Raw genomic sequence first — 20,615 nt, forward strand, 5'->3', positions numbered from 1 at the left:
TTTTTTTTTTTGGTTGCCCGCCCCCGTTAACAAGCTGCACGTCTGCATGCAGGAAGTTGTTTGTGCACAGACACAATGCAAGTTTATTTGAATCCAGCAGGGAAAAGTCAGCTGTGTTGTCACTCAGCTGGTTTTAGGGTTAAAGGCTAAAGAAAATGTCGAGGTAGCATCCATCAGTGCGTTGCTTCTACTGGCAGAAAAGATCAGGAACTAACAGTCATCAGAAAGAAAAAAAAAGCCCTTTTAAATGCACATAATTAAACTTCCATCCATGAGCCCCTGACAGTTAGCTCTTAAATGTTTTTCTTTTTCTTGCATTGTTATCTAAAAGCCTATTTCTTTTAATTTTTGCAGGGTGGGGTCGTTTTAATTGTTAATAGCAATTCACACCAGTAATGCCTCCACAGATTTTTTAAATGTACAACACTAAAAATCAAGTTTCCTTTCTGAGAAAAAGGTTTGAATCCTAGACTTGTGTTTATTTAGAGGAATATACCATTTTTGGCCATTCTAGATTGTGTTTTTTAACTCTTGAACAACTTTTTACACTCCATCATTTTGTTACAGGGCATCCTAACTTTAATGTCCTATTGTACTTTGAATTATGGAGGCAAGACACAATGAAAATGCACAAAAAATTGTTGTCAAAATTAGTCACCAGTGGATTCTTTCCTCTAAGACAAAAGAAAAAAGATACAACACTATCAACATTCACTTTACTTTGGAAAGACCACTGATAAGTCACTGAATTTGAAGGACTCATTAAAAAAACTTTATATGAACAATACAATTTCTCCTCATCCCTCTGTGCCTCCCACCACGCCAGATCAGTGTTTCTCTTTCCCCCTCCGCCTCACTGTGCTGTCGGCTCGGGGTGTGAGCAGAACAACGTTAATGTGTGGAGACACCTGACAAGCCTGCTGGCCTTTAGGGCTCAGCCTAATCACTCTGGACCCGAACCCATCGGGAATTAAACCTGCAAAACCAAACAGTCACTGTGGGAGCTGGCTGGCATTTGCTGCAGCTACTCGAATGGCTGCTGAGGGACAGGACGCTGCACGCTGCATGTTGGTGAAAATGTGGTGTTTAAAGAGAAGAAAAATTCAAGTCAAGTCAGCAGATTTATATGCAAACATGCAGTGTGAACAATGTGGTGGGATACATACATTTTTTCTAAGAAATTTCAAAGTTTTTGTGACAAATTGGAGCAATGGACAACCTGTAAATATGGAAATTTGTGCATGATTTACTTGTTCATGTCACTCACTCTGCCATATGTAAATAAGAAAAGACCAATTTATTTGCATGCTGCATGCATTGCTTATTACTTAGAAGTTTTATTGAAACAGAAAATATCAGAGGGAACTCCTACATCTTCTACTATTGCTACATCTGTCAGTAATTCTATACAGGTTTTTGACTGTGACGGTAAATCTGGCAGCAGTGAGGTCTCAGAATTGAATCCTGCACACATGCAAAAACATATTCATGTGCTATTGTATTAAAAAATGTCCAAAAATTATAATTCTGTATGACCAGGCAGAGTCTGATAAATGTGGGCTTACTCCAACATAAAGGAGGCTTGACAGCGAGAGGCCAAGAGTCAGTCTGAAGATGTCGCTGTAATGTGTTTGAACTGGCATTAAAGCTCTTTTGCCACCATCCGGAGTACAGTAGTGCGTTAACTTTAAAATTAATGGGGATTTTCCAGCGTTTAAAGTACAGTAGCTTGTTAACTCCGGTATCTGTTAAGCCACGCAGGGCCCCTCTCCACTCCCTCTCTCTCTCCAGATGCCCTCATTAATTTTAGATTGGCTCTAAATGAGTCTCCTTCATCGTGGCCGAGGTTTTCTAAATTAGATTCATTTATATTTAAATTGTGAAACAGGCGTGGTTAATGAGAGAATCATTATTTTTGGGGTTATTTCAGATGGGCTGATAGTTGGGCAGCTCAGTGCTGTGTGAAGTGAAGCCACCAGAGGAGGCACACATGATGTGAGAAGCAGCAGCATTTGGGCTTTTCATTCTCTGACTAACAGTGAAAAAAAAATCACCTTTTCACAGGATTTCAAAATAAAAGCATTGGTGGAAAAAGATCAATTGCCAGTAGCAGCACAAGCACTGTGTAAATCAGCAAAACAAGAACAAATGAGGGATTGATGATGGCTTAGTTTTGCATGTGTGAGAAACAAACAAATGAAATTAGAGATGGGGAGAGAGGGGAGTTTTTTTGCCGCTTTCGTCCAATTAATGTACTCTACATTTGTTTCCATCTGTCTAGAAAGTTGGTATGTTTTCTGCATCTTATGGTGGTAGGGAGAATATGCAAAGTGGGATACACCTGTCATACATACACCACATTGTTTGTTTCCTTTGCTAACACCTAATTTAACACTCTTAAAACTAATGTGTCGTTTTCAACACATCTGTGTAGTTTTCAGCACCACATGTGCCAAAAACGCATTACAAGACACACATGTTGACTTAACAGGTGCCTCTATCGACACACGCGGCCCTGACAAAGCAGCAGGACGCCTCTTGACCTAAACTGCTAAAATTGGAGTGTTGAAAATGTCACATCTGAGGAAAAGAGGACGTGAGGTGGAACAACAGAGCCCCCCCCCCCCGTCCCCATGAACCTATCCATCCTTCTCATAAAAAACACAAATCACACAGCGCTTTACAGCTGTACGTCTCCTTACAAGGCGTCCTATGGCAACCCCCAGCTTCTCCCCGCCAGGAATTTGACTGTTAGGAATCTAAGTGCCAGGCGTTTAAAACAAGAGGAATGCTATTGTTCTGGTCACAGCTGCACTAGCACTGGCCGGGCTACTGCTGCCACTGTGTGAGTGAGAGTGGGTAGGAGAGGGGAGGTGAAGGAAGGAGGGTGGGAGGAGGCCAAGGTGTGAAAAAGGCAACTTTACGTGTTTCCAGTGCTCTGCGGTCTCATGACAAAGCAGCACATAGTTGACAGCAAGTTGACACATTCCTCAGGCCTGGATGGTTGCACACTTCCTCTCTCTCTAAGTCTGTCTCCCTCCAGCATCATATATCCCACTTTAAGTCTGTCTCTCTTTATATTCTAAATCAGATAAATGTACACAACACTAGAATTGCAGAAAACACTATTTATAAAGAGAAAAAGCTGAGGATTAAATGTGGGTATGTTCATGGTAAATGTACTGTAGAGTGGGATGAACCTCGTTAAGTAAAATATATTTTAAAGCTTCTTAAAATACAGAACACATTTTAGTCTGTAACGGTGAATGACAAAAGAAGAATCAGCACCAGATAGTTTTGCTTGTTCAAAATATGTCATTTTTTGGGACATTGTGAGTGTTTGTTGTCGACCAAATAAGACTGTCCTATAACAGATTTGATCACATCACACCTGTTTTTGCATCTCGGCATTAGCTTGTGGTCAGTTTCACAATTGATTTCAAACATTAATTTCCTGTCTATAAATCTCAGTACCCCTCTTATCTGCTTGTCAAATGTGAAACTATTGTACACCTTAGGTCACTGAGCAATTGGCCTTCTGGTTGTTCCAAGGGTTAAATCAAATGTTGGTGAAGTCACTTTCGTTAGTTTAATGGACCTATCTGCTAAAATTGCATTAAAGGGGCTCTTTCATTACAAGCAAAATCAAAATACATTTTTTTTCCCCACACATTTGGTTTGTTTGTAATTTAACCTGTGTCTGAGTGTAAAAAACAAAAGTCTTGACCTTGGAATCAGTACTTTTACAATAAATGACATATCACAGTCTTCTTCAGTGGAGTTTGTTCAGTTGTCGTGGAGAAAGCTCAGTCATTTTGTTCACACTACTTACAGTACTTGCATAGGTCACATGATGAGAACTGGGCTTCAATGTATTTCCATGACAACTGTGGAAACATTTGCATATATATATATATATATATATATATATATATATATATATATATATATATATATATACACACACACACACATATACATATGTATACATACATATGTATATGTGTGTGTATACATATGTATATGTGTGTGTGTATATATATATATGTATACATACATACATACATACATACACACACACACATATATATGTGAACCAGGAGAGGAAGCAGAAGCAACAGTAGTGAGGTGGCAGGGCTCCCCCCCCCTCTCTCTCTCTGTCTCTCCCTCACTCTTTCTTTCTAGTAATTACCATCCAGCTGCTCAGAGGAACAATGCTTGGCTCTCTTCCAGACGGCTGACTTCATACACTCTGTGCCACGCTCAATTTGGAGCGCAGCGGAAGCTGGGCATGACTGGCACCCTCCAGGGCATTGCTGTGTCTCTCTATGGGACTCACTATGTGTATGTGTGTGTGTGTGTCTGTGTGTGTGTATGCGTGGGTGTGTTCCCCTGAACCTACCAGTTCCCAATTGCCATCCGGTTCACGCATTGTCCCGGTCTCTTGATCGTGTCTTCACTCTCCTGTTAGGTCACTGGAGAAGCAAAACAAATTGAAAAAAAGAATTAAAAGTGATGATCAGTGACAGTGTACAGAGTAGAACAGCGGAGTGTTGCAGGTTGTCATTAGGGAAATCTTCATGTTATTTGCAGTGTTTAGGTAAAGATCAGGGTCACAGCAGCCTGTGTAGTGATGGCCAAACAGAAAATTAAGATTGACACCTATAGAAAACCAGACTTCTTTGACAGGTGATCCAGCACTTCACGAAAACACTACAAAAATATTAATTGAATGTATTTAATGAAATAATTGTGACTGAATTCATAAGAGGTGGATTTCTCTCAGCCTTGGTTAAAATCGCAGAGACTAAAAGTTCACAGTGAATCCTTGCACACCTACAACATTCCACACTGCTTCCTGATACAAAGTTGTGTTACCAGGCAACAAGTACCGTTCAGCCTAGTAACTTGCTGACTTTCTTCCCCGACTGCACTGCAGTAAAGTTTAGTTGCAGAAAGTCAAAGCTGACTCTCTGGTGTTAAACTGAAGTGAAGCTCTGGCTAAAATTAATGTGGCAGCAAATCTACTAACAGCCATCTGAATATGAAGAACTCCCTCATTATATGGGTCGAAAGTGCGCGCGTGTGCGCACGCACACACACACACACACACACACACACACACACACACACACACTCCAAACTTGGCTGAATAGGGTGCAGCACGACTCGGCTCTTCCTCCTGCAGTACAATGAAGACCTGTTTGGGTCCAGTATGCCCAGTTACCCCAATCCCACTGCCCAAAAAAGCAACACAAACACACACATACACATACACACCATCAGTCCCAGTCTGTCTCTTACTGTTTTGGACAGAAGGGCATTTAAAGAGCAGAGACAAACAGCAACAGTTGCTAATTGTTGTGTAACAGTTTGACGAGGAGATAGCAGCATTAAAACAGAAGTCTTACAGTTCTTTGAGACAGTCACACCATCCTGCTGACATGGTACGATCTCACATGGCACTGTTTCAAAGAAACTATAAATCAGATTGCCAACTCTCCTGTTAGATTCCCACAACAAACTCTTCCAATGTGACCAAGCAACCCAAAAGTCACCCAAGTTGCAAGTTTTCTGTCTTGTAAATCTCTCAGGGAGACTGACTCCTTTTTTTATTTAACACTGAAGTCTATTACATAGAAATTAACATACCTATTGTAGGGAATTAAAACATTACAATTGCACCCTCATTGATCAACCCTGTCACTAGACAAAGCCTTGACTTTTGATAATTCTACAAAACCACACATGTTGCATTTAGCTGTGAAAGTTTTTGAATGTTCGTTAAGTGTGTTTCCATCCACCTGAGCATTTCTAATTTGCACATTAAAAAGTGGAGTAGGAACAGCAACAACTCGAAAGAAAAGTCAAAATTCCACTAAAAGTTTTCAGCTTTGCCTGAGGAGGAAAAAGTTAATGTTTCAATAAAGGCAAAATGTGAAAAGGTGTAATGGAAACTGTAATGGAGACCTGGCAAATAAATCATGACGTACATGAAGCATGTGAATTATTTGCAACTGAAGCTTTGGAGAAAGAGATTAAATAAGGATAGCAAAAAAAGCAGCAGACCAAAACATGAGATCCATGTGGCCTGTAACGTTCCACCAAGTAATACATGAGAAAAAAACCCCAACAACATCATATTTCCATCATGTTTTCTGCCATATAAGGATTGACTGTCGCTCTTTTAATTATGTTATCTTCTTACACCCTCTTCCTCTGCAGTGGTTTAATGGCACCCAAATCCAGTATTAGGGCTCATTTATACTCCCCTTATGTACCATTGCAAACATCGTAAACGTCATGCTCGCATACCTCCATGCGTCCTTTATGATAGCACTGATTATGCCAATAGATGGCACTAGAGGGCAGAGTCAAAGGTTTCAGTTTTGGCTTTTCAGTTAAGGCAGTTTTGTAGACGGGGATGGTCTGTGATGCCATTAAAAATATCGCGACATGTGGATGGAGAATTCTTTTCACTATATTTCTGAGTTGTTCTGTTCTGCCATTTTTTAAATGTCTTTGTCGTCTCCTACGGTTGTATCTCGCTTGAACTATGCTACACTTCCTCAACAATCTGTGGTGGTACTGCTCCATTTCATCCATATCTGTGAGCTTTGAGAAAACATGCACAAATACAGACGAAATTATCACAGAGTATGGACACAGGGTCTGTCCATGTCTGTATACATATAATGTTGAGTATAAATGAGCCCTCAGTGCCACTAGTGTCAAACTCCTGATAATCATATATCAGTGGTGGACATTAATTTGCAATTTATTTTGCTGATTATCTGGAAATTCTGTTAAAATTTGCGCTACATTTTGACAGAAACATGACTTGAATTACTTTTATAATATGTGTGCATTGCATTGACAGTATTGTTATCATTATAACTTGGGTACATTTTTGTAAAGACCATAGTTATGGTAAACATGATATAGTAATTTATTTTTAAAAAATGCTGGTCTCTCATGTTAAAGTAAGAAACAGTCTTTGTTTTTATCTCTAGATAATGGTACACTACTTTATACTTTGGCAAAAAATGTTGGCATTGTAAGTAAATTAAGCGCTGCAGAGTGTTTAACTTGAACGTGATATCTTTGGAGACTTAGCTAGTTTCGTTGTATAGTTCATGGTTTGTGTATGGCAGGTCAAACAAAAAAAATGCATTAAAAATGTATAGCTATACTGTACGATGTCCAGTGAGGGTTAGGGGTTGAATTCCCATGTAACCTAATGGGTACAGTAAGGTAGTTTTACTGCCAAGCCACTCAGCTACAACACACAACGGGTATGGTTACATAGCTACTTCAACCTAACAGTGATGGCAGCGAGGAGAATGGTAATAGAAAACCTGTAGGGAACAGTGCTGCCAGTGTAAACAAATCAAATATTGATATTTCCAAAGTGGAGGTGCAGATATTTTGCGATTGTTTTCAGCACTCTAGTCCGCCATATCAGTTTGAGCTGACATCCTGGGCCCTTCAGATAAGCATTTCCATCAAACCGCCTGAGCTATGTTATCTAAACACGTTATCATATCTATATTAACGTCTGCTTCAGTACAGTCACAGTATATTCATATGAACTCCACCGCGAATACAATAACAGTAATGTCATTCCCCATTTGCAAGGCATGCGGCTGAAGCTGTCGCACAGTGGCAGAGGGCCAGCCCAAAGCAAACAGAGGTGTGTTTCTGATTTGACTGCTCACCCACTGCTGTTACAGAGTTAATACAGAGACACAGTGCAGTGTACAAGCCATGGCTGTCTTTTTAAAGTCTGTAGATACTGACTGAATATCTAAACGTCTTGAGGGCCAGTTTTACTTTTCTATAACAGTAAAAACACTTGGTTTGAAGTATTTAACAGTTGGTTCTGCTATCGTCAAAGGTACTTAATAGTTAGTTACTTTACTTCCCCAAAAATAATCTCAGTTGGTTTCACTTGCCAAAATATACTTTGAGCGGGTTTTACTTTACCTCACTTTACATTTGGTTATGTTTCCTAAAGCTATAAACTGTGTTTTGTTTTATTTTACTTTTACTTTCCTATATGTACTTCAGAGTTGATTTTAGTTCCCTAAAAGTTAGTTAAATTTGATTTTACTTTATTAGATGCAAATTACAATTTGCCTAAATGTAATTTACACGTAGTTTTAGTTTGCTGCAGGTGCTTTACAGTTGTTTTTACTTTCTGAAATGTAACTTACAGTTAGTCTTAGTTCCCTAAAACCACTTCATACTTTCTTTCCTACATTTAATTTACAGTTTGTTTTAGCTACCAACAAGTACTTTATGGTTGGTTGTACTTTCCTAGATGTAATTTACAGTTAGTTTTAGTTCCCTAAAGGTGCTTTCTAGTTGTTTTTACTTTCCTGAATATAATTTAAAGTTTGTTTTAGTGACCAAAAGTACGTAACAGTTGTTTTTACTGTCCTACATGTACTTTACAGTTTTAGTTCCCTCAAGGTACTAAATAGTTGTTTTTACTTTCCTAAGGCGTAATTTACAGTTAGTTTTAGTTCCCTAAAACCACTTTTAGTTGGTTTTATTTCCTAAATATAATTTACAGTTTATTTTAGGCCTCTAAAGGTGCTTAATGGTTGTTTTAACTTTACTAAATGTACTTTACAGTTACTTTATTTCCCTAAAAATACTTTATAGTTAGTTTTACTTTCCTAAATATAATTTACAGTTTGTTTTTACCAAAAGTACTTTAAGGTTGGTTTTACTCTCCTGAAAAGCACTTTACAGTTGGTTTACTTTCCTAAATGGAATATTATGTATAAACAAAACAAGTCTGATGTATCCCAGTGTAAATGAACATGAGGAAGGACTTACTGCACTTACTATGCATATAGTATATATGTATGAGTAAATGACATCTATGCCCAACTTAGCACGTGTATGCATACGGTATAAGTGAGCTTGAGTTCACGCCGCCTGTTTTACAAGGAGGTATGTATATATGTAAGTATGGATGCATGTATGCATATCTGTGTGTTTACTGACCTTATGAACGCAACTGCATGTGTGCTCATTTCTGCGTAGCTGTGTGTGTGAGCTTGTGTTAACATGGGTGTGTGCGTGCATGTTAACGGCAGCGGGCCCCCAGGCAGGGCCCCCCACAGTGTCCAGGGGGATTGTGGGTAGTTGGGAGAGGGTTTGGATTCTGGCTTTGTTTGTCTCTGTGTGCTGACATCACTGTGCTGATGGCACCAAATCCCCCGTTCTACTGCACACAGCACTTTCTATACAAAACACCAACACACACATACACAGACACACACTAACACATGGTGCAAGTAATGCCAACTTGGCCAAAAAAAAAAAAAAAGCTCTTTCTCTTTTTAACACACATGCAAACATCCATGTACGCAGATATGGATGCACCACACTCACACACACCTAACACAGGATGCAGTGTGATTATCATATTTGTTGCTATATTTGGTCTCCTGTAGGAGACCAAATATAGCAACAAATATGGTCTCCTGTAGGAACTCCAAATGACAAATGTGCTCTTTTAAAAACACATTCAACATTATCTTCCACCTGTTGATAAAGTTTTATGACCCCCGCGACGCCTTGGCTTATCAACGGCAACAACAGATACTTAATAAATCACTAAATAAGATGTCATTGCAGTTTTGAAATTAGTTGCGAAAATCCCACTCCTATGTACTGTGGGCTCTGATGTTTAACGCTGATAATACATTATAACTGATGGTTCAGAGTTGCAACAAATACAGTAACATCTACATGTTAAACATGAAATAATTCAACATATTAAGTCAGAATATAGTTACATGTTTTTTTTTGCAAGTATTTCACTGCATCTTCAGTATTTTCATACATGTCAGCCATCGAATTGATAGCTGTCTCTCTCTCTCTCACACACACACACACACACACACACACAATCTATTTGCTCATAAGCTCAGCTATCTGACTCTGTCTTTACATAGCCTGGTTAAACATTAACTGGGAGCCTTTCTCTCCCTCCAGTGCTGTCTTTGGTATGTATGGGGCAGGAGGAGTTGGGTAATCGGATTGATGACACTTCCTCTCAAGCCTGAAGGAAATGGGCAGCCATTTTTCTTTATTAGTGCATTGTTTATTGGTTGCATTTGTTTGTTATGAGCAGCAAAAGTCCTCTTCCACCATTTAAGTGTTTATACGCACATACAGCATACGCACTCAATGTTAATGAATCGAGTCATGATATCTCAATGATCGTTGTGTGGAAATTGTATTTTTTTGATACAAGGTGTCAGTGTCTTGCTCAAGGACACTTCAGCTGGGCAATTGCTTGGTGACACCATTTCAACCTGCATCCTTTAGTTGAATTGCAGTCTCTAAAACCACTCAGCCTGCCTGATGCCCTGGTATGGTTTTGTGGTTTGTAGGGCATACAGTGACTTAATATGGTCATACAGACACACAGAAATCCTGAGCAACACACACAAAGAAACAGAGGTACACACAAAAGGCATGGCAACATGCACACACACATACACAAACACACAACCCACTGCTCCTAAGGACCCAGGAAAGCAGTTGGGATGGACCCAGCACTCAGAGCCACTCAAAGCCAATCAAAGCTGATGATAGCTCAGACATGTACACCATCCATCCACTGCCTCTCTCACTCGCTCACACACAGAGGGGCACACAGAGGAAAAGAATGTCTTCAGGTGATCGCCATCATCGTTACTACATCACTCACTCAAGGAGGGGAAAAGAAAAAAGACAGATGGAGCATCCAGACAGAAAAGGGTGGTATAAGACCTGCACTGAGCTCTGTAGGATTTGAACATACTATTGGTGGAGGTCAATATTTGAAGTGTGGATGAGGTGAAAGAATAATGCAGGGGAAAACATACACCTATTGTAAAGAGATTCTGGCTTGCAGGTGAAAAATATTATGTTGAAAATGTTGATTCAAAGAATTCAAAGTGTAAACACTGCATCAGGATTACACTTCTGAATGTCTTTGATTTTTTTTGCTGATGTGCAAGAGGATGCCAAATTTAAAATCAACTGAAACAAGCAACACTTTTCACAGTTTTATATTATAACGGTGAAAATATATAACAAAGCAGCTTTAATTCAGTTTTTGATTGATATTGTTTGTGGTGAACTGTATCCAAAATCTCTCTGTGAAATTGGTGTTCATTCTCATTTTGAATGTTGTCACTATTCTGTATGAACACATAAAGTCTGCTCAAATATACAGTGTATTTATTTTCATATTCTTCATTTTACACATTACTGCCTATACACGACAGTGGTCGACAAGGGCAAATGTGCTGCAACGGCCCTAAACACTTCCATTAGGAGAAACATGCTGCAGTTTCAGAAATGATGCCAATTCAAAAAAACATGAAAATCCAAAACACATACAACAACGTTAATGTGCTACAAATAAAAAAATGTACTGCAGAATATCTAAACATATACAGTAACAGCAAACAAGCTGCAAATACAGATATAATGCAAAATCAAAAACACATAAACCCATACAATAAATCTAACAGAAAACCATGGCATAATCAGTCAACTCAACAGATGTTCTCCTGGCCTCTGGGGGCAGCAATGAGTGGAACAGCTTGATCTTCAACCCGAGAGAGAGACCAGGCAAGAAAGTGTGTTTGCATTAAAAGTTTGAAGAAAATTGAAGTAAAGGGGCGACATAAAAAGTATGTGTTCTTTTTTACCTTATGTCATTTACAATGTTATATAAGAGCACCAGATTTATATAGCTAGCACTCTCGTGTGTGCCAAAAATCAAGCTGTTCTACTTAGCGCTGCCCCTAGAGGCCTGGAGAAGTCCCAGTGTGTTGACTGGAAATGCAGTGTTCGTATTTGTTTTCAGTGTTTGTGTGCTTTTAGTCTCTATACACAGACTCTACATTCAGTGAATGCAGAGTCTGTAGGCAAACCCCGGAGATCCTGCCTCCGGAAGAAGAGCGGAAGAACCCTGGTTTCCGGTTGTAGGCTGTTTGTAGTCTGCATGATATTGACCAATCACGTTTGAGCCGGCTGCAGTTGTTGCCAGGTTAAACAGTCCGTGCGGTGAACTAACGAGGCGGAACATAATTGCCGTCACTGCAAACTCTGAATCCATCGCAATGGTTCAGCATATTTACTTTTATATAAACAAAAGTTGGAAATGGAAATTCACCTCCTCCGCCCAAATCAAACCGGAATGCCAAAAAATCGGGGGTCTGTCCCCAGAGGCTGTATCGCCGTCTGCCGGAAGTCAGACGCCGAATACAGCCGATGGGTTCCGAGAATGGTGTGCTTTTGACTTTGCATTTCTGCATTTACAGAATGTTTTCAAGAACATCAAAAAATGTTGATTTCTTTTAGCACTCAACTGTTCTCTGCACTTTTGTGTTTCATCTGACACCATGCTCTGAATGATTCTGAGGCACAATGACGAACCAGTTTAGTTAAATGAGTGATATTATCAGTGTCATTAATCATCTTGACTCTAATTATCACACTCCTAAACTTAAGGAGCTGTTTTGGCTCTCCAAATAATTTCACTGTATAATTCTTAAGGAAAAATTAGTGTTTTTAAGGCCTGATGATTCAAGGTCTGTGGTTACAAGAGTGAAAACATTTGTTTATTAGAAATCACACTGTGTGTCAGGTGTCATGTAAGATAGTGTTTCAAGTTGTTTAGAATCAGAGTGCGACTGTGTCAATGTGAAATATGACTTCAGTGAAAAAGTAATTACAGTAATATCTTTGATGGTGGTATTTAGCAACAAATGGATCCAAAAGAATGGGAAGAGTATTTGTGCAACAAGGTAGAATAGTAAGGATACAAAAAAAAAAGTCTACCGACATAATACTCATTAAAGATGTATCATCTTTAGTTAACAGGTTACTCAGGGATTATTTTGTAAGTGCAATCGACTTAATTGGTGCACCTGCTTACTCTCAAAATACCTTGTCTACCATCTCACTACAGTTCCCAGAATGCCTCTCAATAACTTGCAAACAATGGGCCTAAAAACTTGCATTCATCAGCTAGACAAAGCAACAGGTGATAATGATAATGTGGTGACAGAGACAGTGTGAGTTTTTCAGAAATTTGTTAATGGATGGAAGTGACAAGTTATACGGCAGAGATGAAAAAGTCATTATGTTTCTGTGGTAAGGACGAAGATGTAGCAGAAAGCTTAGTCACACACACACTCACACAATATGCACAGTTGCCTGCATGTTCACTGGTACTCAAACACATTTTCCCAATGGTTGAAGACTTTTTAATAAACTTTTAATGACCACTCCAAGAACACACCCCGTCCTCTGAGTACTGCTTCTCTCTCTTTCTCTCTCACACACACACACACACACACACACACACAGGGTCCTGTCAGGGCTAACTAAGCGGAGTGGCGGGCAGGGCAGCGTTTGGATTGGCTGGACAGGGGTTGCCGGGGGTTACGGTGGATTTGGTGGACCACCTGCTGAGACTCAGCCGCCAACTGACTGAAAACATTTACATCAGAAACCACCCAGGATAGAGACAGAGAAAGACTCAGAAAAAAATGGAAGTGAAGAAGAGAAAGAAAGTATTTTTAATGGAATCAAGAATTCATCGCGGCTGTAAACTACACTCATAACATCAGTTTCCTTTTCCTGTTACCTGTTGAAATGGCACTGATGCAGCCTTACTGGCCTTTAAACACAAATAATGAAAGTTATGGTGCCAGAAAAACTAGAAACATCACGTATGATCTAATGCTCACATTATCCAGCCCACAGAAAATGCTAGAAATCTTTCTAAATCTTGCTGTTTTTGTAGCACAGAGGAAGGTTCTGGTGACTTCACAGACACACAGGACATGAGAGTGAGGGGACTGCACCTGCAGTGGCAGTGGGGTGGCAGTGGAGGACTTTTGTGTTTCATGGGGTAAAACTACTTCCCAATGCCCAGAGTGTTCAAGGTGTCCATGTGAGACTAAACACAGCTGGAGCTGTTTATGTGCATGGAGGGGGTCTGGCCCACATTCAAGGCAATAACAAAGTTTCATTGACAACAGCACAAAAACTTTGGTGACCGTTGAACCTCGGCTGGGCCAGAATTAATGTTTTTGTTTTTTTGGGGTGTCTGTACAGGGCCGGACCTGTACCGACTTGTGTGTCATATAATTTCTGAAAACATGACCATGCTCACTTTGACTGGTTTGAACTGTCCGCTCTTAGCCAGAGGATATGGAATAATGCTCCATCTTAAACTTTTTGTGTGTTCATGTAGTCATGTACTTTGATTAAGAACAACTTTGACATACTAGTGATTGAATAGTTTCATTTTACATTGCGTACAATATTTGTACTGCCCTACATTTTCGACCATACCACATTTATTTGACTGCCTGTAGACAGTTAGTAGTTAGTTCATAGATTAAGTTAAGTTAGTTACATATAAATACATAAGATCATCTTAGAACTAAACAAAGGGTCATAAAGTAGTGGAAAACTTAGCTTTACCTTAACCAGCTACAATATTAAATGTTGCTTCCATGTTAATGCATCATTAATAATGATCCAAAAGTCTGAAAGGATTCACTGAGTACATTTGGTAATAATACCACTGTACTTTTGCTTAAGTAAATTTTGACTTTCACTTGTACTGTCACAGTGTGTTGTTGCTACTTTTACTTGCTGAAAAGATCAAAAAACTTCTTCAATCACTGCTTTTTAGGAAAGTAAAACCAACCAATTACTTAAACTTGTAGTGGAGTATTTTACATTGTGGTATTGGTTCATTTACCTCTACTTTCTTTGGGATGCTCACCCTGGTTTTCTCCCACTTTCCAAAGATGGATTGGGTACTTTGAAACAACTATTAAGTACGAGTATGAGCATAAAGCATCATCCTACTAAAGAAATGGAAATGAACATCAGGGTAGCTGAACTGCAAAAAATCCAATTACAACAAAGATTCATTCAGAGTCAGACATTCAAACACTCATAATCAGCTTAATTTCAGTCCCAGAGATTGAAAAAGTTCTGGTACCACAAGTGTTTTAGATGCAGAGCTCTGCAGTGGCCCCTGCCCCTCCAAAAACAGCTATTCCCCCTCCTCATCCCCTCATGTATAAGGGCCAGGGCCCATATGGGGGCCTGGGCCTACTTTCTCTCTCTCAGGTCCTCTGTGTGTGCATGTGTGTGTGTGTGTGTGTGTGTGTGTGTGTGTGTGTGTGTGTGAGTGTGTGTGACCCGCAAACTGACCTCCTCAAACTTCAAACTGAATACTTCTGGCAGTTACCACGACGACAGAGCTCTCCAAGCCTTATCCTACTTACTGAGACGAGACGAGGAGCGAGGAGGAGGAGGAGGAGGAGGAGGAGAGCAGGAGCGAGAAAGTAAAGAAAGAAGAGAAAGACAGAGAACGGTGTGGACAGAGAGAGAGACACACACACACACACACACACACCGGTAAAGAGAGAGAGAGAGGGGGAGGCAGAGGGAGGGCAGCCTGGCAGAAAGCGAGACTTGCTGCTGTTGCATCTCTGTGTTTTTCATGAGTAGACAGTTTACTGGGAGATTATTCACAGTCTGGTATTTAGCCTTATTAGGCCACTGCTCCCAATACAGACATCCCCTCCCATCATCCACCGGCCACACTGAGGCTGTATTGTTTGTTTGTTTCTAGGTTTTATTTTTTACATTTTCCTTTTCTCCATATAAAACTTTTATTCAACACACAGTGTGTTCATTTCTGCTGTTAGCTCACAGTAGAGTGGGAAAAGGGATTTTAGGCATCTGAAAGTAAAAGTCCTGCTCATTTTCTACACAGGCAAAGTTGACTGATTGGCAGTCGGAACACTTAAAGCCTGGATGAACATAAAGCTCTCCATCCCTACAAAAGATTATCAAGTATCATCAAAAAATCTGTTTCTGTCAGTCAGAGGTACAACCCTGTGTCCATAAAAACTAAAAGAGAGAAGTCCACTACAACTCCCAAAAGGCATTTCAGTTAGAAACTTCAATCACAGAACTTAAGAGTAAACTAAAAACTATACAGTTTCAATCAGTTTACTGTCAGATTCTGGATCAATTTTGGACAACTAGTCTCCCAATTAGGGCTGCCACTAACGATTATTTTCATTGTCGACTAATCTGTCGATTATTTCTTCGATTAGTCGACTAATCATTTCATCGAAAAATGTGTTAAAATGTCGGTCTGTCTCGCCCAAACCCCAAAATTACGTCATCTAATGTCTTGTTTCATACTCACGCTGAAGGGTTTTAGTTCACCGTCATGGGAGAGTGTGTAAAGCTGCCAATATCTGAAGGTAAGAAGCTGCAGTAAGAGTATTTTGGGGTACTTTTGTAGTACTTTTCTATGAAAAATGACTCAAACCGATTAGTCGACTACTAAAATAGTCACCGATTATTTTAATAGTCGATTAGTCATTGATTAGTCGACTAATCGTGGCAGCCCTACTCCCAATTAGGTCCAGTTCGATGTTTGTAATTGCCCTCCGGAACAACACTATTGTACACTTTTTCTGCTGTTTACTGCAGGTGTTTACTTCTATAGGTAAGATTTAGGTACGAAAACAAACTGATAGCAAAAGCATTGTTGTTCTGCTCAAAATAGCTACTTGGTTAAGTTTGGGGAGAGGTCGTGGTCATGGTTAACAGACTTCAGTAGACAGCAAACAACAGTCTCCCGTGTTAAAATCCAGTGTTTTGTTTACCCATCCATCCAACCACTGCAATCTTTGTGGCTTATTACAACCAAATCGCCAAAATAAATGTTGGCATTGTACGGCCCTGTAAACCACGGATATGTTACATTTGTGTATTTCATATGTAGTGGACATTAGTGGTTAGGTTAAGGCACAAGAACACTTGGTTATGGTTAGGAAAAGTTCATGTTATGGCTGATATATACCGTACTGTCGCCATAAACGCTGCTGGAAAAGTCACAATGTGTCGTTAAAAGACACAGCTGGTCTCAAACATCAGTCTGCAGCGAATGCTCCCAGGTGAAAGTTAGTGTTTTTTGGACCCATCCACCACCCCTCCCAGCTGCCCTACTCGGACTTTCGCCGCCTTAACTTTCGTTGTTGTCACACAGTGTTTCCCCGTGCCGTTAAACAATGATGGTGACTGGCTGTGTATCATGCTGATGTGAAAGGATGCCATTTTTTATTGGCGTCCTCAACAACTTCAGAGTTAGACCAGGTTGTATACACATGTAAACAGAACTACGTGATTTGAGAAACGTTGATATGATACTTTGAAACATAATGTAAAATGTAAAATATCTGTGGTTTGCATGAACTTAAGTGGCAATATTTTATTTTGGCAACTGGGCTAATTTATAACTATTTCACACTTTGTTCCTGGTACAATAATCATAATATAATAATATAATCATAACTTCTAAAAGCCATAAGAGGTCTTTGTCACTTGATTGGAAAAAATATTGCTATTAGCCATTTACTGAAACAACTCATGCTGTCATTTTTCTTGGTACAACAGTCTCATTTTGGACTTATTTATTGGTGTAATTTTTGTTCACAACTGTAATGACAAATTCATGCAGCTCTGTTTCTGGCTTCCTCTCCACAGCAACCACCTCTATGGTAAATGGGTATGGTAGTATTTAGAGTTATTCAGATACCAAACTGATGAGAAAAAAATATTTCTCAGAAACAAAACTGAAATATTGACAACTGATGGCCACAGCATGATGCTACTGTATTGTTATCTTATTGTTGTCTGCTCGTGTTTCTATGTTGAGGAACACTGAGAATATCCGTAAAGTAAAGCTCTGAAATGGGAATTTACAGAGACATTTTAGTAAAAACCATTTGCCAACTCCAAAAGATCCAGCTGAGCTTTATGTCACAGATTTCCTTGAATGTGCATTTCAACATTTGTCATTGACAGAAGTAACCTTTGTTAGATCATTTACAACTCGTAATGAATTTTTGTTTTCAGGCTACACTTCTTCACGAGTTGTAAACTACTTAGCATATGACGTTTTATTGCTAATAGCTTCCTTCAAGTGCCATAGAGACCTCCCTCCATGCTGCTAAATATCCTGCAGGCCCATCAGAAAACATGGCCAGAGGGCCATTCCTGCTAACAGAGATTCACACACAGCAAGGGTCCTGACAAGACTGAAGAGATGGACAGACAGACAGAGATAAAGACACAAGCTCTGTCATCATTGTGTGTTTGTAGATATGCAATTGTAAATGTTTGACTGTGTGTGAGCCTTGAGAGGAGCAAGTCACAGAGATCTGATGGAAGGAGACTCAAAATCAATAGTGTCCATGTTTGTGTCCCCGGGCTAGCTGTCACTCACCGGCCCAGAGGCTGAAGTGAATGATCCATCTCTGCTTTAATCTGTGCTCAACAGCCTCACCTGGCTCGTTCCCAAGGCCACACACTCCACGTGCACACAGCAAGGCAAAAGTCTCAGTGCTGGGACAGTTGGCAGCAGTAAATGTCCCGTCTCTCCCAGTGCTGCCAGTGCTGTTGACTCACCACACACGTAGAGACATTATACTAAAAGACGGAAAGGAGACAGCAATGTGTCCTGTCCTCTTCAGACCTAGACTGCCTTTTTCTCCCTATATTTCCCTTTCCTGTCCTGTTTTTGTGTCCTTTTACATCCAGTCCTGTCTGTCAATTCTATACTGTCTTTTCCTATCCTACAATGTCCTGCTCTGTTTTACCCTAACATCCGATCTGTCCCATCTTGCCCTATATCCTGCCCTTTCTTGTTCTTTCACACCCTGTCCTAGTCTGCTCATTCTTTGCATGTCACCTCCATTACTGTTCTGCCCTGCTCTGTCTTGTCCTGTCCTTTTCTACCCTGTCTTATCATAACCAGTGCTCCCCTGTCCTGTAATGCACTCTGTTATGTCCTGTCTTGATCTATCACACAATATACTGTCCTGTCTTGCTCTGCTCGCTGCATTCTTGCCCTGCCCTGCCCTTCCTGGTTATGCCCTGTCCTCATCTGTCTTGTATGTACACTGCCTGGCCAAAAAAAAAAGTCACCACCAAAAAAAAAGGTCATACACTCTAATATTTCATTGGACCGCCTTTAGCTTTGATTACGGCACGCATTCGCTGTGGCATTGTTTCGATAAGCTTCTGCAGTGTCACAAGATTTATTTCCATCCAGTGTTGCATTAATTTTTCACCAAGATCTTGCATTGATGATGGTAGAGTCTGACCGCTGCGCAAAGCCTTCTCCAGCACATCCCAAAGATTCTCAATGGGGTTAAGGTCTGGACTCTGTGGTGGCCAATCCATGTGTGAAAATGGTGTCTCATGCTCCCTGAACCAGTCTTTCACAATTTGAGCCCGATGAATCCTGGCATTGTCATCTTGGAATATGCCCGTGCCATCAGGGAAGAAAAAATCCATTGATGGAATAACCTGGTCATTCAGTATATTCAGGTAGTCAGCTGACCTCATTCTTTGAGCACATACTGTTGCTGAACCTAGACCTGACCAACTGCAGCAACCCCAGATCATAACACTGCCCCCACAGGCTTGTACAGTAGGCACTAGGCATGATGGGTGCATCACTTCATCTGCCTCTCTTCTTACCCTGATGCGCCCATCACTCTGGAACAGGGTAAATCTGGACTCATCAGACCACATGACCTTCTTCCATTGCTCCAGAGTCCAATCTTTATGCTCCCTAGCAAATTGAAGCCTTTTTTTCCGGTTAGCCTCACTGATCAGTGGTTTTCTTAAGGCTACACAGCTGTTCAGTCCCAATCCCTTGAGTTCCCTTCGCATTGTGCGTGTGGAAATGCTCTTACTTTCACTATTAAACATAGCCCTGAGTTCTACTGTTGTTTTTCTTCGATTTGATCTCACCAAACGTTTAAGTGATCGCCGATCACGATCATTGAGGATTTTTTTCCAGCCACATTTCTTCCTCGAAGACGATGGGTCCCCACTATCCTTCCAGTTTTTAATAATGCGTTGGACAGTTCTTAACCCAATTTTAGTAGTTTCTGCAATCTCCTTAGATGTTTTCTCTGCTTGATGCATGCCAATGATTTGACCCTTCTCAAACAGACTAACATCTTTTCCACGACATGGTTGTTTAGGAAATGAGAAGCAACTCATTGCACCAGTTGGGGTTAAATAACTTGTTGCCAGCTGAAAGATAATCGCCCATGCAGTAATTATCCAATAGGAGGCTCGTACCTATTTGCTTAGTTAAATCCAATTTTTTGGCCAGGCAGTGTATATCCCTGTTCCTAGACCGCATATGTTTGCACTGACAATGTACAAACCAATTTACATTTAAAAAATAGATTGTGCTTTTAAGATAAAGGACCCTGACAGAATCTTCCTTCAGCAGGAAGCAAAGACCCAACGGGCTGCTAAAAAGCTTGTAATCAAACTTCCTCCTCCACATTAACCTTCTCGTCACTTCATTCAAAAAGTCTGAGTGCAGCTTTTCATATGTGGAGCTTCTCGCACACCAACAGCAAGTTCTTTGTAAAGACAATTTCTATGTGGAATTTGTTGAATAAAATCCTTCAAATAGGTTGCTATCATCAACACATCAGCCTCTAGTTTTTGCATAT

At 40.2% G+C, this 20,615-nt stretch overlaps 1 non-coding gene across 1 annotated transcript in view; it reads right to left on the reverse strand.

Moving 5' to 3' along the window:
- Window positions 1-20,615, reverse strand: part of LOC117253921 (uncharacterized) — a 100,787-nt gene that overhangs the window by 12,475 nt on the left and 67,697 nt on the right. The window contains exon 3 of the transcript XR_004501440.2: window positions 4,403-4,475. This is a non-coding gene — a transcript (uncharacterized LOC117253921). The remainder of the gene's footprint in view (window positions 1-4,402; window positions 4,476-20,615) is intronic.

The sequence above is a fragment of the Epinephelus lanceolatus genome, chromosome 6 (genome assembly GCF_041903045.1).
Source record: "Epinephelus lanceolatus isolate andai-2023 chromosome 6, ASM4190304v1, whole genome shotgun sequence".
Lineage (NCBI taxonomy): Eukaryota > Metazoa > Chordata > Actinopteri > Perciformes > Serranidae > Epinephelus > Epinephelus lanceolatus.